The sequence below is a fragment of the Rhea pennata genome, chromosome 4 (genome assembly GCF_028389875.1).
Source record: "Rhea pennata isolate bPtePen1 chromosome 4, bPtePen1.pri, whole genome shotgun sequence".
In the NCBI taxonomy this organism is placed as follows: Eukaryota; Metazoa; Chordata; class Aves; order Rheiformes; family Rheidae; genus Rhea; species Rhea pennata.
Genome location: NC_084666.1, coordinates 36903657 through 36927083, shown reverse-complemented (window position 1 = coordinate 36927083; position 23427 = coordinate 36903657).

Genomic DNA, 23427 nt, shown 5'->3' with positions numbered 1-23427 from the left:
ATAAACAGCAAATAATAATAATAATAATAATAATAATGAGATAATTCAAATCCCAGCTGGATAATAACCTGTTGCTAGAAACTTTTAAAATGTATATCCATCATCTAGGAAGTAAGAATGTGAACTAGTTTATTTGAAATTTCAGTGGATATTTATATCTGGTATTCATTTTCTGAAGTTTGGAATATCTCACAGCATTTGAGTGTTCAAGGGTATTTTTAGTTGAGCTGACTAAAGTACTTAATACATTTCCTTATATAATTCTCTGTTTCTTCTAAGTGCCAAGTTCTAGCCAATACTTGCTTTTGTGTTTTAGAAATAAGATACATTCAGGTCTCAACTTTTTCAGCTGAAAATACTTTCCTTGCTGAGTCTTCTAATCTTTCTTTTGCATTTTGCTATGCTATATATTTTAGAATATAAAGCATATACTGAATTTCATCAAGAAATTTATTGTCACAGAACATGGAAGAGCTATATTTGTCTTTAATACTGAATTATTCTCAATTTCAAAACAGAGGCTTTCTTAACTTTTTACATGTGTTTCAGATGTTTTTACTCTTGATTTAAAAAAAAAAAACCCTAGGTTTTATTCTAAAAGTAATTAAACACAAGATTTAATTTTTGAAGTATAATCAGTCATATCAGGCTTCTGAATCACTTATGTACTGTTGAAAGGCTTACCATGACTCTCTTGGTTTTAAATACTTGCTAATGTATAGGAAATTCATTTGAAATTAAAGGAAATTTGGCTAATAATTCATTTTTATTTTAAAGCTAGTGAAGGAACTTAATTTTCTCATAACAATTCGTTTAAATTTAGTTCATAAATCAGATATTATTTATGGTTTAATTATTCAGGCTTGTTATTATCAACTTATTACTGTGGCCCAGACATTTAGATGTTTCAGAGATGGCTTAAAATTCCCATCCTGAAAATACACTTTGCAGCAGTCCCTTCAGACATATGTCAAGGTCAAAATTCTACCTTTGTGCACTTGAAGCACATGATAAGACAATGAAGTAACTAGTACCATAACCAGTTGCGTTTGATTAGCCAGTCCTAATGAGCATCCTCTATTTGCATTTGAGGGGAACAGAGCAACCAGCAGAAGTGAAAAGTGTAACGTGTTCTCACTCCATTTTTGAATGCTTGTTCTTGTCCCAAATTCGTTCAGGTTCACTTGCTGCTATCCTCAATGTTCCTGCTATCTTTTGTTCTTTATACACTTTCATTGTACACTGCTGTGAATTTCTTACCATTTGAAGGAGATGAACTCGGACAAAGGTGGTACTTCTCATAGTGGACGCTCTGTGACAACTTCTCAGTACAGAAAAAGCAGTAGCTGTAAAAGTTCTTTCCTGATTTGCTTTAGTTGTAAGCAGTGTTAGAAAAATTCTGTATGTTCTTCTGGAAAATACTGATGAAGCTGAAATACTGGCATTGTGATTAATTCTGCCTGTAGTATACAGTAAGTCTAAAATACCTGACTTAAGACTGTGGAAAAAACCACCGTTTTTTAAATAAGTAGGTCTTTTAAAATAAACTTCTACGTACATTTGTATAGAAATATGTGTGTGTGTATAGTTATATGTATGTGTATATATATATATATAACTATATATATACACACACATGCTATCAGTTTTTACTTAAGACATAATTTCTTAACTTTTAAAAGTGGTTTTAAGTTATTTAGATAAAGCCTGTAAATTTCTGAGCGTATAACTTTGGTATCATTGTGGGTTTACTCATTATAAAATTGAGGCATAACTTCAATTTTCGTATCAGTTAGTATCAGTGAATGTCCCCAGTGATTTTTAAGAACAGGTTTTAGGGTAGGTGAATTCTAGGTGAATACTTCATTTTTACAACAACATTGAATTACTCTCAAGATCTAATAATACATTCACATTCTTTTCCAGGCATGGAGACTTGTGTGTTATATCATGTATCATATCATACCATTTTTTTTTTAACTAATGCTTATTTCCACAAGGGTTGCGAGTAGTTTTGGAAACAGATTCAATACAGAATTTTTTGTTTATTTTATTCATGCAAATATGTTTCCATGGAGATGACTCTGGAGTTCATTTCTGCTGCAATTCCAGTAAAAGTCATTTATCTGTAGGTCGACAACATTGCTAATCAACTTCCGTGCATGTTTTGACAGTCCTAAGGTGGTTAGTTCATGGACTATTTCTCTAATTCGTTTCCATGTTTGCAGTTATACACACAGGCACAGCATGCTTATCTTTGAAGAGTAGCACAAAAATACTTCTTATGGGTATAGGCTTCTCATTTAAGTACAGTTACAGATATATCAATATTAAGGACTACAGGAATACTTTGGGGGAAATAAGCCTGATCCCATGTTGGCACGGAGATCTGAGGTCACACCATTTTCTTTTTGCTTCTCCTGACATCTCAGCAAAAAGAGAACTGCACTCACACTCCACAGGTCCGATGCTGTGGATCAACCAGTGTTGTGGAGTTTGCTGCAGAGTGTACTTGGCCCCTGACTGTGACTACATTGCTTAAGACTTTCGGCACAGAGAGTGGCTCTTGGCCCTCTGGCAAAGTGATGAATAGTGGCTTACGCCCACACTGCTTAGGGCTAGTCTTTTCAAGAGCATATTGACTGTATCCAATCGCACTGTAGCTTATCAGTATGGTGTTTTATAGTGTGATGCCAAGAGTATGTACTACTTGATATAAGCTTGTGTGGAGGGTGTTTTGAGGATAGAAAGCCTGCTGAAGTAATATTGGTGCACTGTACAGAGTATTAGAAATGGATGCCTAGGTACCTGTTTTGTAAAATGATCTGGTAGGCAACCTTATATGACTTTAGTTTGGAACTGAAGTTTCCTGTGTATTCAGCAGAGTTATGTAAACTCTGTGAAAGGATTTAGTGTCCCCAGTTTTATCAGTATATTTGAATATAATTTAAAAGTTTTGACTGAGTTGATTTTTGTAAGCCTGTTGAGTATTTGTAGTTAAGTATACTTAACAATAATGGAATAACCATTGTTTTAATTGAACTAAAAAAAGGAAAGATTATTTCAGTAAAATTAAAGACGAATATCAAAGGACTGAAAACAGAACTATGGATGTCGTGGAATTTATTTGTTTGCATTGTCTTTCTTTCAAATTAATTGAAATTCACCAGAGTTTAAAAAGCTATCTTTAGCAAAAATCGGACAGAAAGCCAGAGCAGTCACATACGTGAGAGCTTCTTTAAAAAATAACAACTTAAAAACAAATACAACATTTTTGCTAGGTGTATTGTATAACAAACATGTTGCAAAATGAAGACATTCACCAAAAAAAAATCATAATAGAAACCTAGATAGTAAATAAAGCTTACGTCACATAAAGGAAAAGAAAGAATTAGTAAGATATATGTTGTTTATGCCATTGTTTCTTCTTCAAGATTTTAACTGCAGTCTTGTGTGTTACTCAGGATCAGTTACAGGGTTATTTCTTCTCATGTGGGCTCTCTAACCTTCTGCTCCAGGATTATTTTCAAAATTATAGTCTCTAACCACTCTGGAATGTTCAACTGTTTGAAAATAAAATAAACATATGTATAGTAAATAAATAAAAGCTGCAAAATTGAAGCTAAATCTTTCTGCTTACGTTTTGTTTTCCTGATTTTCTGTGCATGTGTTAATTACTCTGTGAAAGTTATGCTATGTTACCTTGTACCTACAATAAAATACCGTGTTTTGATTTTTCTTAAGCTGTTTCCACTAAGCTTAGTTTGCACATTTTGTCAACTTCATCCATTAGTTCTTAGGCGTTTTATAACTGAAAAGTTCTGTGGTTATCTTTCACTCCAATTTAAATGCTGAAAAGTAACTAGAAAGGTTTCAGAATCCGTCTGTGTGTATAATTATACTATGATTTAAATTGCTTGATAACAGCAGTATTAGTAGTCTGCATTCCTTGAAGCACTGATGTAAAGCATAAGCTGTCTTCCTCATGTAAAATTGGCCATATGTCATCATAATACATGCCACATTTTCCTTATAGTCTTTAGGAAATTGTTCTGAAAAAAGAATAGATATTTGTATTGCTTATTTTGTTTCAAGGTTTAAGTGAATATTCTGTTTAGAATACAACATATTTTAATCCAGTTTCAGGTACTTCCTGTTTCTCTTAAAATGTAATAATTCATTTCCATGCTTAATAGTTTAATTTTTCACTTTATTTTCTTGTTAGTTACCTTTACATTTAAAAAAATACACTAAAACACATAAAATATATTCTACTATAAAATTGGGAGAGAAACCCTTTTATTCATTAATGTGTTTGTTTTGCATGATATTACTAGAACTAATTTTAAAAAGTAATTGGACAGACCTGAGGTATTCATAAACGTGATTCCTGCCTTACTTCAACCTTATGATGGAGGTGAAAGAATCTTGCTGAAAAGTATGGTCCTTGGTCTGTCATTGAAGTCTGAGGAAATTCGGTCTGGAAAATTACTAGGTTATTCTTAGACAAATCTGAGTGAGAAAAAAAAAACATTCTAAAGTTTGCTAAACATGGCATCCTGGTTTCCTAACTAGGAAGGGTAGCGGGGAACTCCAGCTTGGAAGTCTAGTTGTATTGGTTCTATAGGCTTCCACAATATCATCATCTTTTCCCAACTCGTAACTACAAATAAATCACCATCTTTCTAAGAGTTGCAAATAATTGTGTCCTAAACTAGGTGGTGCCTGTAGGTTTTGAGATTTATAAATTGATACAAATTGATAAATTGAAAGTTTAATTTCAAAACAAATAACTGTTGAGTTGGCTTAACTTTTGCAAAACACTTTTGTATAGTGGTTAGTGTACGAATCTTGCTTCTTCAACTGAAAGACAAAAATTTTTTAGACATTGGAAGGAATATGTATGAAGGGATGAGGTGAAAGTACTCCTGAAGATTATCAAAAAATATATATTCATTGTAAAAGGTTAGGAATTTGCGAACTGAAATATGACATTGAAATGCTGTACTTACTCCAGTGAGTACGTTAAAGTCTGTCAGATTCTAAACTTCATTCCTCCTTTGAAACAAATTACGAGAAGTTTGTTGGATTAGTTACATTTCTACCAAAGTACTAAGCTAAAATTAGAAATAAATCAGAAGAACAAATATTTGTATATTTTTCTTTGTTGAATTTCATGGAAGATGGTAATAATATTTAATCTGGGATACATCAAAGCAGTAAAAATATAGAGACTGAGTTAACAGATCAAATTGTAAATGTTAACAACCTTAAGAACTATCTTTCTTGAAATTCCTCTCTTTTCATGAGCTTAGCCATCAAAGCAAATAAGCATTTTTTAAATGTTCATGTAGTTATTGTTCGAGTCTATATTAGATTAATAAGTGTCTTGAAGGTAATTGCTACAGTATAAATCATAGACTAACATACCAGATTAAGGAAGCTGAAGATGAGCTTTGTTGCTGCTCTGGCTCTGTGAGCGTTGCCAGAGCTATGGCAGGTGACTATGAGAAAGAGTCTAGTGGGAAACAGCTTACCACCCTCTTTACACTTTCTGTGCGTGCTCTCATCATGTAATACAATATGAAAACATTTATCTTCATATGAACCAAGAGGGGAAGATAAGGTTTAACTATCTCCAAGAGACAATGGGACTCTTCGCTTTTAAATTTTATTTTACCATTTTGTTTTGTACATTTTTAAATCAATTGACTTAAAGTCAGTGAAATAGTTGTTTTCTGAATTAAATCTTTTTACTAGGAATATATGTTTAGCAAGGTGTTTATATACATTGTTTTCAAGAGGTTTCAAATTCTTACTGAATATTCTTACTGAAATTTATACACTACTTTTGCCTTTTAAGATAGGCTGTAGCAGCATCTAGGGTATTGTTGTATCAGGGTATTGCTTTGAGGTTGGGGGCAGTGTATGTCAGGGTATTGTTTTGAGTTGGGGGCATTGTATTCATCATCTCACTGAGATGGTAAATTATTACTAACTGAATGAATGACAAAACTCTAGAGAGAGGTCTGTTACCTACTTTTTGAGCTCTCAAGAATCTGCAGGGGTTTCTGTCATGCAGGGATAGCCAAGACCTTGAGAATAACAGAACAGATGACCTTTTCTGTATCAGTGATGCTCACTGTGTTGTCAACAATTTGACACAACAGTTACTGTTTGGACCTGTGCTCCATTGGGCTTTCCCTACACAATGACACTCTACAGGGCTTTCTCTATATAAGCCTTATGTGAGGAGCTTTCCCTTGGTGGCAAGTTAAGCCACCTTCAGAATTGCTTTGCAAAGTCAGAGTGCTTTATAGTATGTAGAGCAGGAGGTTTAATTGTACTTTTTGTTTTGTTGTATGCATATCTAAGCAGCAAACTACTAATGCTGAAATGTTAGCGATAGCCATGTGCATGTGTTGCTGACATGAATGTATTGAGATCAATTCATTGACCCAAGAAAAGGTCCGGATCACATTTACTGCGTGTCTTGTAGCATACTGAAGATGGGTGATTGCTCTGATGAGTCTGTATCAGAAAATGTCTGCGTGTAAAGGGTACTAATTCTGTTCACTGTGATTGTGAAAGGGAAGACAAATTATATAATTACTAAACACACAACTTCCAGGCAATACAAAGTAACATGCTGATTAACTATGTGGGGAGAGATGCTGTTTTGTTGAGAAGATCTAGATTAAACAGCATGGAGGCAAGCATGGAAGTGAGCCAAATGAGTAAGAAAGATCGCTGGGTGCCTAAATATGATGATATTATACTAACTGCGTTAAAAAGAGGAAGTTCCAGTTCTACCAAATGAAGTTTCCTAACCATTTTTAGATTAGATATACTTCTCTCTGGACATATTTTTCTCTATTTGTTAATCTGATTGTAGTCCCCTACTTGGAGACTGTTGGCTGAAACAATGTTTATCGATACTCCTTTGATCAGTACTTGTCAGTAAGACCACAAATTAAGGAACTATTTTTTTGCCACCTCTATAATTAGAGATATGAAGGATTTTTCTTTCTTGGAGAAGTTCTGAGAAAAAGGTGATGGTATCCTAGCCTAAGTACAAGTCCTAGTCTAAAACACAATTTTCTCAAGTCAGAGACAAAACAATAGTAAAAAAAAAGAAAATAGGCTCAACTAGCTAGGCTATGTTCAACTTCAGTGTAGTATAAAAAAGGAAAGCATATTGCACTTTCAAAAAGCAGGGTTTTTTAAGTGTTTTCTCAGGTGTCTCCAGCTCAACTTTTTTATCTTTATGTTTTAGTATCAAGTATGAATGGCATCTTTGATATTCAGAAGGAAAGGGGAATATATTGCATGCAGATATATCAGTATTTAGCATCAGAGGCAAATTTTGTAGTTTTGGATATTTGTTGCTGTATGATGATTAGGTCAGGAGGTGATGGGAGGGCAGTGAATGTCATTTGTCTTGACTTTAGCAAGACTTCAAACATAGTGTCCCATAGCCATAATACTCTTGTAGTCAAGTTGAAGAGAGATGGCCTGAATCAGTAACTACAAAGTGGATGGAAACAGACTTGCCGGTATCTAATGGCATTGCTCAAAGCTTTTTACTACAGCCAGTGTTGTTTAGCATCTTTATTGGTGACCAGGAAGATGGAATGGAGTACACCCAGAGCAAGGGTGGTAAATGACGTCAAGCTGGGGGCTGCTATTGAAGGCAATCTTAGTGAGCTAGAGAAATGAGCTGACAGGAACATGAAATCCAATAAGGATGAAAAATTTTGTACATAGAATTGAACAGCCCTGCACAGCAGCCCGGACTGGGAGTGGATTGCCCGTTTTGCAGGAAAGGACCTAAGTGTTCTTCCTGGTGGACAACAGGTGAATTTGAGTCAGCAGTGTCCTTGTGGCTAGCTGCAGTGTGTTCACTAATGAGTTCAGATTTGGTCTCCCAAATGCCCAAAGGTGAGTCTTGATGTACTCGAATAACCAGTGGGAGATGAGATGCTTTGACATGGATAATTTATTAAAAATTAGTAATTAAATCTTATAATGTCAATATGCAACAGATAGGTATAATGTATTAGTGACAGCACTTTAAATGGAAACATTCTTTTACATCTTGGATAAATTTTTGATGTTTCTGTGACTTCTTAGAATTTTGTATCTAAATGCGGGAAGGTAGTCTTAGCTTTTTAAAAAATTATGTGTTTTTTTTCTCTCAATATTCTGATACATTCTTTTCTAAAAAGATAAGTTAGAATCAGTTAAATAGGAAGATATGATACAGGTGTTTTTAACTGAAAGAAGTTCATTTTAGAATTCTTCATAAAAGTATAATTTTTTACTGAATATTTAGTACATACTATTTTCATAATACAGATTTCTCTCACTTTAATATTACATTTTTAAACTTACAAATGTCAATTAAATAAAAGAATAATGTTGTATTTGCTCCTAGAAAGTGTAGAAAGAATTTGGATGGTGAAGTGAAAGATGGATAGAAGAAAAACCTTAAAAAAAAAAAAAAGAAAAAGAAATTGCTGCTGTTTTCTAATTTAATATCTACTGAAAAATAATTTGTATACTGTGTATACTACAGCCAGAGATGAAAATCTAAATTCCATCATCTGTTTTTGGTAATTTTTCAAAGAGCAGTATTTGTAAACTGGTTGTGTTGTATTCATTTTGTGTGTCAATCTGTTATGTCTCCATTTCATCCAGCATTTTCTTGTAGAGATTGATTCTGGGTAAGACCTAGCCATGTGGGACGTTGTTGTTTTTGGAGAATACAGAAAAAATGCAAAGATGAGCTTTAACAATTTTCAGGGCATATTTGTGCAATTTTGTGTTTGTTGGATGTGAATCAACACTCAAGATGCAGGAATTTTCTTGTAAGGTGTTTGGATTCTCAAGTAGATATATGTTAAGAGCACAGGCAGACAAATACTATCTGCAGTAAGCAAGTGAGCACCCAGTATGGTAGTTCTAATTCAGTAGCAGCCCATTTTTATATCACTGGACCGCATGGGAAATACTAGGTAGATTATCCATTTTTAGAGTTTGTTTATACTGAGATCATTTTGTATGCTATTTGTGGGCAAACAGTTACTCTAAGTGATGCTCTAGGTGACCCTTCTTGAGCAGGGGGTTTGAACTAGAAGATCTCCAGAGATCCCTTCCAACCTCAACCATTCTGTGAGTTTGCATGATTCTGTGTGATATTTGTTTGATTGAGCTCTCAGTGCTAGGTACCTCTTATTTATTGAGAGGGGTGGGAAGTAATGTTCTGAATAAGCTATGCCTACTTGATCCTAAAGGCATATAGCATTCAGAGTGATGGAATGGGATTTGGGAAAGCTGCCCAGCAAGAGCTACAAGAGAAAGCTAGAGATTGTGCTGTCTACATGCACGCTTATCTCCAGTATAGATGAGTCAAGCCTACTGACTTAACTCAGATTCATAACAATATAGTTTCATAGTACCTGGAGATATCATGTGCCTAATGCTGGAGAGAAGTTAGCTTTTTAAAGGGATCTGGAATCGTGGAATACAAAGGACTAAGTTGTAAGTGGAATCTTGTATATTTTCGTACTAGATCCTCTTATTCTGTTGTCATTCTATTTCTTCTATGAGTATTGCAATGTAGGTTCAGGTGCCATTAATACTGTTAATGTCCATAAAGCATTTTTGGTTTTTGCTGGTTTTAATATTTCAGAAATTTTCTGGTAAATCATATTTTATTATCATTACTTATTCACTCTTTGTAATTGCAATAGTATGAAGGTGGCTGCTGCAATGTGATGCTTAGCTGCTAACCTCTGATCTCTCCTCGGTGATGCAAATGCTTATAGCATTTGATTAGAATTGATTCCAAAACTACACATAGAGGTTTCATGTTTCAAGGAGCGAAGGTTGAAAAGGTTTCATGTTTTAAGGGGCAAAGTTGAAACTATTATGAAAAATATACTATGGAAAGCAGTTCAGAAGTGAAAATAACACAGTTTGGACAGTATATTCTGAATATATATTAAAAAAATACAGCAAATACAGCAAAGAGAATAATTACTCATGGAAAATACTACCTGTAAAAATAATAATCAATGTTAATTTTATGAATACTGTTTCAGTCCAGGTGACAATAACTATATCACTACAATAACTTATAGTGATTTGCTGATAAAGCAGCATTATTTTTTAAATATTCAGTAGGATATGTCATGGAAATATTGAATAAACATTTGTGCTGACAAGATTAGTTTGCAGATATTATCTTTTCCTACTATTAAGCTTTGCTATGATGTTGTCACTTTTTTATCATTTCATCTTAGTTCTTCCTTTGGTCACTGAGAGTTGGCCTGTTCCTTTGTGCAGTATCAGCACATCCTGTGTATAACCTTTGTTCAACAGAGTTTGTGGCTAAGTTAGCTGAAGTAATGCAAGTTGCAAATATATACAGAAAAACTGAGGAATAATACTGAATCATTCCATAAAGGTAACCTTTAGTTATGAGTCCATTGTAACTCCCTGAATGTACTTGCCAGTAAGCTCAAGAAGAGAGGATTTTGCTTTGTAAATTATATTCAAATATTTTCAAGTACACAGTATTTAATTTTAAGATTTGGCTTTTATGTGACAATGTAATATAACCCATTCATATTTTTACAACTTTAGAGTACAGAAATAACAAAGCTTTGATGCATACATTAATATATATTTTAAAAATAATGATATAAATTAATTTGAAATACATGTAGATAGCCAGTTTTCTGCCTTGTACATTTTAGATATATTTACTCCTCTGCCCACAAGTTATCCTTATGCAAAGCACCTAATTTCAATGGAAAAAAAAAGCATAGCGCCTTGTTTTTCTAAAAAAAAGGAAAAAAAATCTTAAGATATTTTATACCCAGATACCCAGAGGGAGAGGCCTGGCTCGATTGCTGAAGAATGGTGCATACTTAACAGTTTTGTGCCATAAGCCTATTATATTCCAGTGACTGATTCCTACTATGTTAGAATTGATGTTGATTTTTGTTTATAATTTTGAGTCTCTAATGTTTTATTTGTCAAACTTTTATCCTGTTTCCTTTGAAAAGAAAAATATCTAGGCTAGTATTTCTATAACGTGAGTTTCAGAAACTCTTTTTCCCTTTGAATTTTTTGAGATTTCTTTCCTCTCGTTTAACTTTTAAATTCCTAAAGCAAAATAAATGGTAGAAATTCCTAAGGAGAGGAACAGAGAATAAACTACAAGTCTGTCAGACAATGGCAATGCCAAATTTACGAGGCTGCAAGCTTGGGCTGTTAGACAGGTTCCTAGACTAATTAATTCAGAGGTTTTTTGAGCATTGATGCCTAGCACTGCACTTCACCATGTGCACAATATATTAGCTATTCACTCCCTTCTAGGAATTTTATGATTGAAGGATCAGGAAAAGACATCTTTGCAACTTCTGTGGTAACTGTCAGTGAGGTAAGTACTGTTCAAGAGAGTATAAATGATCTTGTGACACCTTTAATGCTGATAGTAATTTAAAGAGTAAAAAAAGTACACAGAATCCTTAATTGTGTAGTGAAAATTATTGCTACTTAGCTAAGGAAAAAAAAACTGTAATGAATGATAATGGCCTCAGTTGGGTGCAAACAGTAGTGTGTGCTAAAGTCTGTCACTTGCATCGATCTATGAGGCAATTTATTTTCAAGAGCATTAACTGTAGTATGTGTAAAGCATAACAAGTATTGTAAACTTTATAAATGTACTATGAGATTCCATTTGCTTCAACACAACTGTGCCTTGAATAAGGTAGTAGTCATTCAAGTGTCAACAAATTATCTAATACTTAAGAGACTTCTTTCAGTGTGAACGTCTTTCACTGTGATCTGTTACTTTATAATTTTTTAATAAAAAGTTAAATTATTTCATGGAACGTTTGATACTTACTGAAATTGCATATATGCTGCATGATCCCCCAACTGATCACAGCAAGATTCTGTTACTTTGAAAGAAATTGAATGGATGTGGAAGTATCACATTGCAAAAGAACTCCAAAACTCTAAACTTACACTTGTGTACTGTCATATTGAAATTAATGTTTTCTGTTCCGCTTCTTAAATTATGCCATATTTAAAGCCAGCACAATCTAGATGACTGTTCATTCACAAAACATTATATATTTATATTGTTGAAAAAATCCTGATGTACTGAGACTATAACTTATTTTTACAATTTAAATTTTTTTAAGACTTCATGCAATAATGGATATTTTGTATTTTGTGTATTTAAGACCACAGTATGTTCAGATATATGGAGAAACAGGTGCCTTTTATAGCTATTAGTAAAAATCCTTACCAGTTTTGTTAGTATATGCAAAGGATTGGAACATGGTTCTATAGGAAGCTGAAATTCTCCACAGTCCTTTGGAAAAGCACATTTTGAGATGTTTTCTTCCTGTAAACAACCCTCAGATTTTTTTTTTTCTCATTTACTTTGTTATTTACAGGAATTATCAGCTTAATAGAAATATCAGAACTGGCAGATGATGAATGTAGGAATGTAGTCAGCATAGTCATATAGCAGTGAATAATGGTCCTTATGGTCACAAAAGCTCCATGTATTTATTTCATGCTACATTCTGTGCCAGCACATGCAGTCTAAAAACTGCATGCATGTTGCAAACAAAATACAATGATGATGGGGGAGTTTTTTTTTTTTTTCCATTTTATTTAATGCACACCAACATAGTCTAGTCATATGAATCATATGTAGCGTTCAAACAGCTTAGAAGCATTTAGTAGCCAGGCAAGAGAAATAAGCTAGGTTAGCAACCGTGAAGATCATGGCCCAAACCCTCAGAATGTTACAGGCCTATTGAGTGGTATCTGGCATAGAGCTGTGTCCAGGATGGAGAATTTTTTCTAACCGCCATTGTTCCTGATTTGTACAAACAATTTTGTGCACATATGCTTTTTATACATAGATGCAAATCTGTTAGATTTTAAGAATCTGTGTGTGTGCTACTTGTAGGATTATTCTAAAATTCTTTGTGTGACACAGCAGGACTTTGTGTTTTGAATGTAAGTATCCAATATAGAAATATATAGCACAAAATAGCACTGTTTGAATTTGTGTTAAGAAGGTTCTTTTTCTGAAACTTTTTTATTTGAAAATTATAATATGGCTACACATTCTTGCTTTTGTATCTGGTGTTGAAATAAAATCAGGAAAAAGTTACTGAAATTGAAAAATCCATTACTATGTAAGTTCATTATTTACTTTAGTAATTTAAATAGAATCCTAGTTGTTTATGCTTGTAAATATACTAACATAAATCCAGGAAAAGAAGTGAAAGCTAAAAATGCTTAGGCTGCAACATATAACCATCTTATAATATGTAGTAGTTTTTCAGTTGTGATTATGATAGACTTTCAGAGCTATTTTTTTTTGACTTTGCTGTGAATACCTAAGTTCATTATACACACTGCATCTTAGAGACTGATAATTCAATGCAAAGCTCGCATTTTACTCTCTCATTTGAAGTGACCTTCACTAACTGTTTGGCTTGCACTTCCATGGTTCATATAGCATCAGCAGAAACCTTTGATGGAAATACAGACTTGAATGCAGTACTGTGTGTTTTTCCTTGTTTATTAATAGTACATGGCTAAAATAAAATCAATATTAACTGCATATAAAACAACCACAACAGGTTTCAAATATATCACAGAAATACATTTTTGTATAAGAAATACTTCAATTCTCAAAAGTCATTTTAGTCTCAACATTTTGTGAGCTTTCCCATTATGGACACTACTTTGAAATTCTTCTCTCAAGTATCAACTACTTTCCATAGTTGATCCAAGTTTTTACATACTCAAACTTCACAAAGAAATTGATTTGATTCTTTAGGTCTTAGGCCCCAACTGCTTCAGAGCAGTTTGGGCTTTACTCTGAATTGCGTAGAGGTAACATAATTTGCTGCTGGCAGAATTGCTTCAGGAATCTGTAACTAAATTAGTCAAATAAGTCTTATGAATATTTTTCTACATGAAAAGTGTATTGTCAGAATAAAAAAATGCATATGAGTGTATATCAAGATTTCTGATTTTTTTGAAAGATTAATGTAGCTGAGTAAGCAGTCTGGTTTTTAATCTTGTTGTATTGTTAACAAGCAAAATATTTAAACTACATGCAATTTCAATTGATTTCTTCTTTTCCTTTACCAGATTTTCTGAAATGATCAGTGATATAATTTTAAGTGAAAGTTCTGTTGAAAGCTTTGTAAAAACAGAGCATAGATTTACTTACTAGTGGAAGTATATATACCAAGTGTATTTCTATCTTGGCCATCTTTAAGTAATGATCTGGTATAAAACTACAGCTATTCAAGGAACAGTCTGATTCTTTCTTTGTTACCACCTTCCTATTAGTTGGCAACTGTCAATAATGTGCAAAATATATACTGGATTTGTTAATAAAAATGGTTTTGAAAAAGTATACTTATAATTGAAAAGTGAACATGTAAAATGTTTATCTTGTGTCTGAAAAAAGAATTTAAAATTCACAGAAATTTACATATTTGCATATATATACATTTGAAGATGCAGTCATTCAGACAGAGAACCAATACTATGAGAATTATCTCAATAATCATAAATAATAAGGATTAACTGGAAGTATTGATAAAATTAGAAAATGATCAGCTAAGGATTAAATATCCTTAGCTAGTGAACTCGAATACCTGATTGTACTTTAAGGAACTGGAATATGTATGTTTAAGTAGCTAAATGAAACAAAGTACATTTGACACGTATTTCACAATGAATTAAATCTTTCTATTCAGGTTTTATGCATTTGGGAGGCTGAACTGTTTTACCTAACCCATTTTAAAGTTTTGGTATACTATACAATCATTGAGGAAGTAAGTGATTCAGTAATGTGCATTTAAGTCACTTAGCAGAGGATGAAAATTTACATGGAAATTTGAGAATTTGACAGATGTGTCATGATATAGTGTAAAAATCAGAAATTAACTATGATCTTGTTTGCTATATATTTGGCTATACCTGTATCTAATCAATCAAATTAAAATCAGCAGTAACTGCAAGTACAAAACAGGTAATAAGTTGAAGATGCATAATAAAATTACATACATGTTGTGCTTCCTTTGGTAAGTGTTTAGGGAAATCATTTGGCCACAGGGTTTTTATTTAATTCATATACTCGGTATTGTTGAACTGAAATGACCTCTTAAAAGTACAGGCAATTTAGTATTCCTAATGTACTTTCTTTAATGAAAAAGGTGCCCTTATCTTTTGATTAGTTATCTAAGCTAAAGAAAACATCATACAGCTCTTTTCACCATCTGTATTGTTTTTGCATTTTTTGCATCAACAAAGTTGAAAGCTGCAAACTTGAGTTTTCCAACTGTGAATCTTCAGGGTTCTCCCTCTAATTTGTGGATTTAATTTTATTTCCAGATGCTAATTTAATATTTTCCTATGTGTAATTTTGATAGAAACACATTTTGTGGCTGAAAGCTTGTATTTCATTTGCTTTAAAATTACTATTTTCATGGGCATAGTTGAATAGATAATATAAACAAACAGGTATTTTTTCTCGATAAGGAAAATTTTAGTATTACTACGCTGTATAAAAATAACGCTCAAAATTATAGCTGTGTTTTTTTAAACTGTTAAGAATATATGATGATTTAGCTGTAAAACTGTTCTACAAAATCTTATTTTTATTCCTCCCATAGGAAAAAATACCGGTTTTGTATTCAGTTTTGGATGATAATCAATGCATTGCTGTATGCTCATCTTTTATTTAGAAGAAGCTGACCATTGCACTAGGATGATTCATGGTTTATTCTGAGTAGTTGAAGGATATGATACTGCTTTAACTCGCATTCAAATGATATGGAATGGAATAAAGCAATTCACTGTATGTAAATAGTGAGGATGTGTAAAGTCTAGTATGCCTATTGTAGCATGGACAGAATATGGTTTTACGACCATGTAAATTAAATTCCCTCTGTGTGTCAGCAACTAAATTTTGGGAGGCATGTGTTCTGCTGTCTTATATTCTCAGTGCTTATGTGCTTACTTTTTGTTCTTTTTTATTTTGTTTGTTAGCTGTTTTCATTGATCCAAGTATTATCTGCTCTTAAGTTTGGGGAGAAAAATACTAGTATCCAAAGAGTACTTCAATTTTTTATCATTGTTCATTGCTATTAACTTTATTTCAACTTACGGAATAATAAATGTAGAAGATTATGTAATCAACACAACAGTACATCTTCATTCTTAAGTACTGCATAGCATCTGATTCTGTAGATGTTCCTCTCAGTTCTTCAGAGAATGAATGAAAATACAGCTTTGGATTTGTCTGCTTGAATTGGAGTACTTTTGATAAAAAATCCTATAAACAAAAATAGTTTCTGTTTGAAATTTACTGTTTCCTGTGCAGTTTTTCTCTGTTAATTCTTTTGTCGGTAGTGTGTTAACTTGATTTTTGATTTTCAAACATTTGTGGTAAAGCTGAAATTATATTAACCTTCTGATAGTTTATCTCTTGATACCATGCAGAAATATCAAAATATTGCTATACTGAAAGAATTCCTAATCAAAAAAAAAAAAAAAAAAAAAAAGGCAAAGTAAAACCAAACCTTTAACTTAAGCTGCAGTTAAGGCTGTTGATATATATTAATAGCTTAGGGAAAATTATGTTAAGGAGAAAATTCACCTTTGCAACTTCAGAGTTCATCATGGCAGCTAAATTAGTGCAGTTGTGCTGTTCAAGAAATTAACTGATTCCATGCAAAACCTCCATATACAACAGACTTTAATCTAAAGAGGATTTTGGTACCAGAAAGCACAGGACATGCATAGGACAAATATACTCCCAAGCCAACTGCTCAGGATATGTTCTATATTATCATTTGATCCGTATGTCTTATTAATTGTATACAGTACTTAAGTAATTGTATGCAATGCTTTTGATTTTAAAATGGAATTTTCTTTTATTTTAAAAATAAGACAGAGCCTATGCAAAAACCAGATTTTTAAAAATATTAAACGGGATGCAATTTTTTAATTAAAATTAAGAGGAGAAATATAAAGCAAATAGTTTCATATTAAACATTGCAGAACATGTGCTTTGCTTGTATCACCAGAATGCAGATACATAGGACTTCTATATTAAAAATTATGTTATGGACCTACACAAAATTTGATGACTTGAAAGCTTGCACGGAAGGAAGAACAGTAATTAAATCTGTTATCCTCCAGAGAAAGTTAAGTATGATGAGCATAATCCTTTTATTGTATATGTAATGGAGAAACATAGGCTTAAAGGAGATTAGGGAGTGAATGATGAGTAAGTGGAATAACTAAAAGCATCAACTACCACATTATCAATGATAGTCTGTGTGCAAAAACTCAAAAATATATTTGCATGTTGAAGTTTGGCTTGGAACTTTTACTTATAAAAACATTTAAATTTTTTTTAAGCATTCAAATGGATGAAACTAAATTTTTATGCTGCTTCTAGTATTTATTGTGTTTGCTATTATTTTACTGTAATATGTTAATTTGATCATAATAGTAATATTATTATGAGTTACTATTTTTTTAAATATTAGATTTTTAATTGCAGTGAATGCAATACTTAATAGTTTAGCATGTTTATTATGTTCTTTTAAAGGCAAAATATCATTGCTGAAGACAAATCCTTTCAGTTTTGTTTCTGAAATGTTTATAGTTTATGTAGCTTTGTAGCTTAATCTTTAAACTGTTCATCTTTTCATTTGAGCAAAAATAGGGGAAATAGTACTAGGTTGACAAACTATATCATATAGTAAGAATATTGCTAGGCAAATTTTTGCAAAATCTTCAGAGTTAATATATTGCACTGTAAAACGACCTTCTTGAGTGTTTGTAAACTCTAGATGATAACTTGTATTTTTAACATTAAAAAGTGTAAGTATAGTTAAAGTCATTATATAATCACTTTATGAAATTCTCTTTATTTGTTTCTTTAAAAATTGGTACAACTAATTTTGTGTGCCAGTGGTTCAGCTTAATCTTTGTTTCAAGGGTCAGGTCTGCCATCACTTGAACTTTGCAACTGGTTAGTTACCTGAGGATTCCCATAAAATGCATAAATACAGGTAAGATTTGTACTAGCTCTGTTCTGTTTAATACAGCAAATGTTAAGGGGCTTGGCAGATCGGGACACTTTACCAGAGTGCTGTAGGGTCCTATCACCGGACCAGACTTAACTGTCTGGCCTGTCTTAGAACTGTAGAATCATAGAATCGGTAAGGTTGGAAGGGACCTCTGGCCTTAAGGTATCTGATCCAGACATTTAATCCAGGAAATTAAATCCAGAGATATCAACCTCCAACTGAATTTCACTTGTTTATCATATTTCTTTCTAGAATTTCTTAGAATTTTTGAGAAATCCATAGCATAGAAAGTTTGGTGGATGTCAGGCGTACCAGAATTGCTGCCCGTGTGTAGATCATTGATGTAGCTTGTGTGCAGGTCTAAAATACCTGATATGCTCAGGACCTGTGCATAGTCTGTAATAAAAGGTAGCTCAGTATGTTTACACTGAGTCTTTCCTCAAGTTCTCTGGTTATGATAAAACAACATAAGCAGCCTTAAGAGAAGTGACTCAGAAATTCCAAAGCAGGTGTTCAGAGTCTGTCATATATTGTCTTGGTTTGAATAGCTTTAGAAATGCATATCAGAACAGCATGGTTAAAAAAAAAACATCGTTTTTTCTAGCAATTGTTTTGGAAATGCAGCCTGCTCCACTTTGGTGAATAATAATAATGTTAATTATAATGCATGCTTCACTGACATAGGTGTTGCAGATAAAGCTGATCTGACAGTGTCTTAAGTCTTTCCTTAAAACACTCCAGGAGATCTTTTCTAGTCTGTCTTCTGCTGTGAGATACTGTTCTATAGATACAAATACTAAGGTTTTTTGTTAGGTTCAATTGCAAGAAGTGTTTCATTTCAACTATTGTGTGTGGTAACGTGTGCTTTATAGAAATACAAATAAACATAATATTTATTTTTAATGCTATATTTCTCCATTTTTATGGAAAGGATGTCCTCCTTATCCCAACTTTTTTTTTGGTGGAAATACAGTAAACATTATTCTGTATTGTGGCCGGAAAGATTGCTTTTCTAAATTTTTCTCTTTGAAGATCTTCCTCAGTTGCATAGTTAATGTACTGTAATTTCTCCAATTCCCTATTTTTCTGTGTAACATGATTGCATAAAGTGGTTTCCTTACAGCATTTTGTACAGATCTTTTCTAATGTCTAGCTAAATCTTAAGTCAGTGTTATCACTGCTTTGCATGGCGCACACGATATTTTCTACACACTTTTCCCATCTCTGTGTGCCTTTGTTAATGCAAATATATTGTTTCTGTAATACTTGTATATCACAATTATCTCATCTTTTTCACACTCATTTGTTTCAAATGCATTTGTTAGTCATACCTCTTCATTTAGTTTTTTGTGCAAGATGAAAAGTGCTATTAAATTTGTTTGCTCTTTGGGAATTCAGGGTGCTCTGGCTAGTCCAATTTTTTTTGGTAGTGGTCAAAAACATTAGTCTTTTCAGTAATTTTGCATTAGTAATTTTGCGCTGAGATCAGTCCCTTAAGAATGCATTCCTCAGATTATCATCCTTATCTGTGAATTACTCACAGTTTGAGTAATTGATTAAGTACATCTTATGTTCTTCACTTATCAGTACCTTAAAAGGTCATAGTTTTCTCTCACAGAAATATTTTTCTTCATCAAAAAGTTTTGTCTCTGAACAAAAAATGCAGAAAAATAGGTGGCTTGTCCTGATTTTTGATGTCAGAATTTTTCCGTCAGTAAACTTCCTACTGAAGACCTATATTCTTCAGGAAAGCGAGTTTCTTTCCAATTTATAGATCATGTACGTCATTGTTTAATCTTCTGCTGTGTTTTTATTCTAGAGTCTCTTCCATCATATTTCTTATATTGTTTTGCAAAAACAACATGGCGTGACATTACTTTGATTTTGGGTTGATTTTGATTGTTTATGGAAACAGAAATCCACATAAGAAACAGTCAACAGGTTTACATATCTGCCAGCGTTTAAAACACACTTACTTCTCAGTATACGTACTCGAATATACCCACAGAAAGCAACAAAGAAATGAATTATGCCCAGTGTATGTTAGAAAAACAGAGGACAAATTTTTCTGATTGTCTTATGCTGTAATGATGAGCTAGTCATGAACTGAAGTAAGAACATGATTATGGCTGTAAAGCATCTTTTTGACTTTTTTTGACTGACTGTGAAGAGGAAGAAAAGTCTTTCTATTTTTTTTTTCTTAATTGATTCTGGCTGTTCTTAGTCTCTAACTTTTTTCTGAGGAACATGGTCAACTAGCTTTAGAATAAAAATATCTCTGAAATAAGGTCTGAACTATGTCTAAGTAAAGTAGTTCTCCCATTATTGTTATAGTTTAGGACTTTCCTTTTCACTGGCTTGGCATCAGAAACACCAGTTAAAAGGTTTGAAGTTGATTATAGTATTTTTCTTTTCAGTTTTCAAGTAATGTATATATATTTGATGTTTGCAGTTTTTCATTTTTGCAATATTAACAATATACTTTGTGTACATAATATGACTTGCAAGTTCAATTGAAAAGCATATAAAAGAATAATTTTTCTTTCCTTGTTGATCTTGGATTTCCAGATCATTTATTTTCTTGTATTTAATCAACTTAAGTGCATACTTTGGCATTTTCATTAAGATACTACAGTATTGTTGCATGTGACTATTGTATTTGAAAATAAATCCATAGTTTCAAGGGTATGGATAATTGAGTAGATCTGAAAAAGCAACTTATGGAAAAAAAATTGCTGTAAAAATAGTCTGATATTAAAAACAAATATTTTGCCTTGAAAATAGAATCAGATGTTTAATAGTGCTAAAATGTAAAAACTTGACGCGTTGTTAATATATATGGTTTATGTGACTAAATAAAGGCATTACAGAAATGTCATTACATAGATACAGCTTTCTATGAAAAAAATAATAGGCTTATGTTTTTTTCTACTAAGGAGAGTTTGTAGAATGTAAATATTCATGAAGCACAATAGTTTCACAACAAATCAAATTTAATTAAATGATGCATTTTCACCACTTACAAAAGGTTTATTAAAGGTTTATTTGTTCATGCAAATTAAAGTGTTAGAGTAAAAATCCACATGAAACTTGGCACTAACAATTAAAAAAAAATTATTGGAAGATTTCTTGCCTCACTGCAGTACCTTGCCATGTTTAAACTGCTCAGCTTGTCATTTAGAATCTTTAATGAAACCAGGGAGGAGGCTATTTATTTGCATAATAGGACATAATTTGCCTTGGTGAGGTTTTAATTATTTATAGGCTGTCTAAAATATTTAAAATGGCATCACTAAGGAGCATGAAGTGTTGGATAATGCCTTCATTTCAGATTTCCTGCCGATTCCTTATGGGTCAAGCGTTTTATTTCTAATTAGCATATAAGGATAGTAGCTTTAGAAGCATAAGGAAAACAAATTAATTTCAGTATGTTTGCAACCTGAGCAATTCAAGCCTGCCAAAGGTCACAGGGAGCCATAGAAGGTGCAGAATGTGCCAGAGAGGTATAGCCAAAATGGGAAATGGTTCATCAGATGTACGAAATAAGCCTAAGGCATAGTTCTGCTCGAGCACACCTTTATCACATTCATGCTTACCTTGCTTAACTCTACTTTGTTACATTCTTTCTAAAATACTTAACTATATTTCCTCATAATTTAGATACATTGTATTATTTTTATAATAAGTCTAGCAAATAATTTTTTTTGTAAAAGAATAGGTTCCAGATTGTTCCTATTTGTAGCTTGTTTTAAATCTCTCCAGAATGTTGACGCATTTTGAGGGATTTCAATGATATAATACAGAGAACTGTGCTGTTGGAATCTTCATTGTTAAGTCAAGGACAAGAGGGAGGACTAAGACTTTGTGCTTTCAAGGAGAATAAATGAGAGAGTTGATTTTCCTAGTGGTTTGAGCATTTGTATAGATGTATACAGACCAGCAGATGAAATGTAATTCATTTAAGAAAAAAAAAAAAAAAAGAACATGTTTAACTTTTTGTTATATATTACATCATATAGTACATTCCAAAAGGTTTTGCAAATTAATCACATCATTTCTATATTATAAATAAGGGTGTTTTTTTGTTTCATACATCCACGTCTATCAATTCTGAAGATATGTGTGCTCTCTACATGTACAATTTTAATAGAAAAGCAAAGTTCTGTATGTGTGAAAAGAAAAAGTGTCATCTTTCATGTATAAGAGATGTTTGAAGAGGGACATGAAGTTAGACTCTAGCAAAAATTGCATGGCTCAGAATTCTTGAGAATATTCTTCAGGAGAAAAGAAGCAGCATGAAAAAGAAGCCAAGGAGGATGCGTGTAAAATATACGCTAGTATATAAACCATATAATCTTTGAGAGAGATTAATATTTCTAATTTATTGTATAGCAATGTAAGATGAGAACCCTTTGAGAACAGAGATACTGTATGAAACTGCTGTGCTGAAATCCTTACAGTTTTCAGCTACCAACTTCAGGCTATTTTCTGATGACTTTTGTGATCTTACTTACCAAAGCAAAGCAGGAAAACATCCTTGATACATCGTTTATCATCAATTTTATGAAGTGTTTTAATGGTTCAGTTAAACTTGTTACATATTTAATAGATATATCTTAGCCATGTCTACAGGGATTTCTGGGCTTTCTTAAATTGCACCTTGTTCTCAAAATTCCAGTTAATTGTTTCATAGTTTAAAGTACCTAGAATTTTTGTTATGAGATTAATCTGTATCATATGAGTTATGTGCTCTCTTTAGAAAAACTTCAGTTTATTTTTCTGTGTTATATACCGTTGCCCTTCAGAATTGAGGCTTATGCTGAAGTAACTTACAGTCCATTTTCAGCAATGTTTCGAGACGATGCAATCTGCTGGATTTGTTATTTCTGTAATTCCAAAGAAATTAGGTTGTCCCTCTTTTCTCTGGTGATGTTCCTTAAAAACGTAACCAATGCTGTTCATTTGCATTATAAAGGTATAAAACTCCATCTTTACTCTCAAACTCATTTTTTTTAACACGCTCATCCTTCAAAGCCACAGTTTAGAATCCCAAGGAGCACAGATACACACCAAAACTTAGATATGGCTGCCTTGATGCCTCAAGTTTTTTGACAGCATGTAAATATAGTGCTTAGCTGTTTATTGTGCTTTTTATTATTATTATTATTATTATTATTTAGCCAAGAGCAACCTGTCAGTTGTGACAGATCATGGACCAAATGCCCACAGTAGAAGACTTACTGTTGTAGTCAGTCAACTA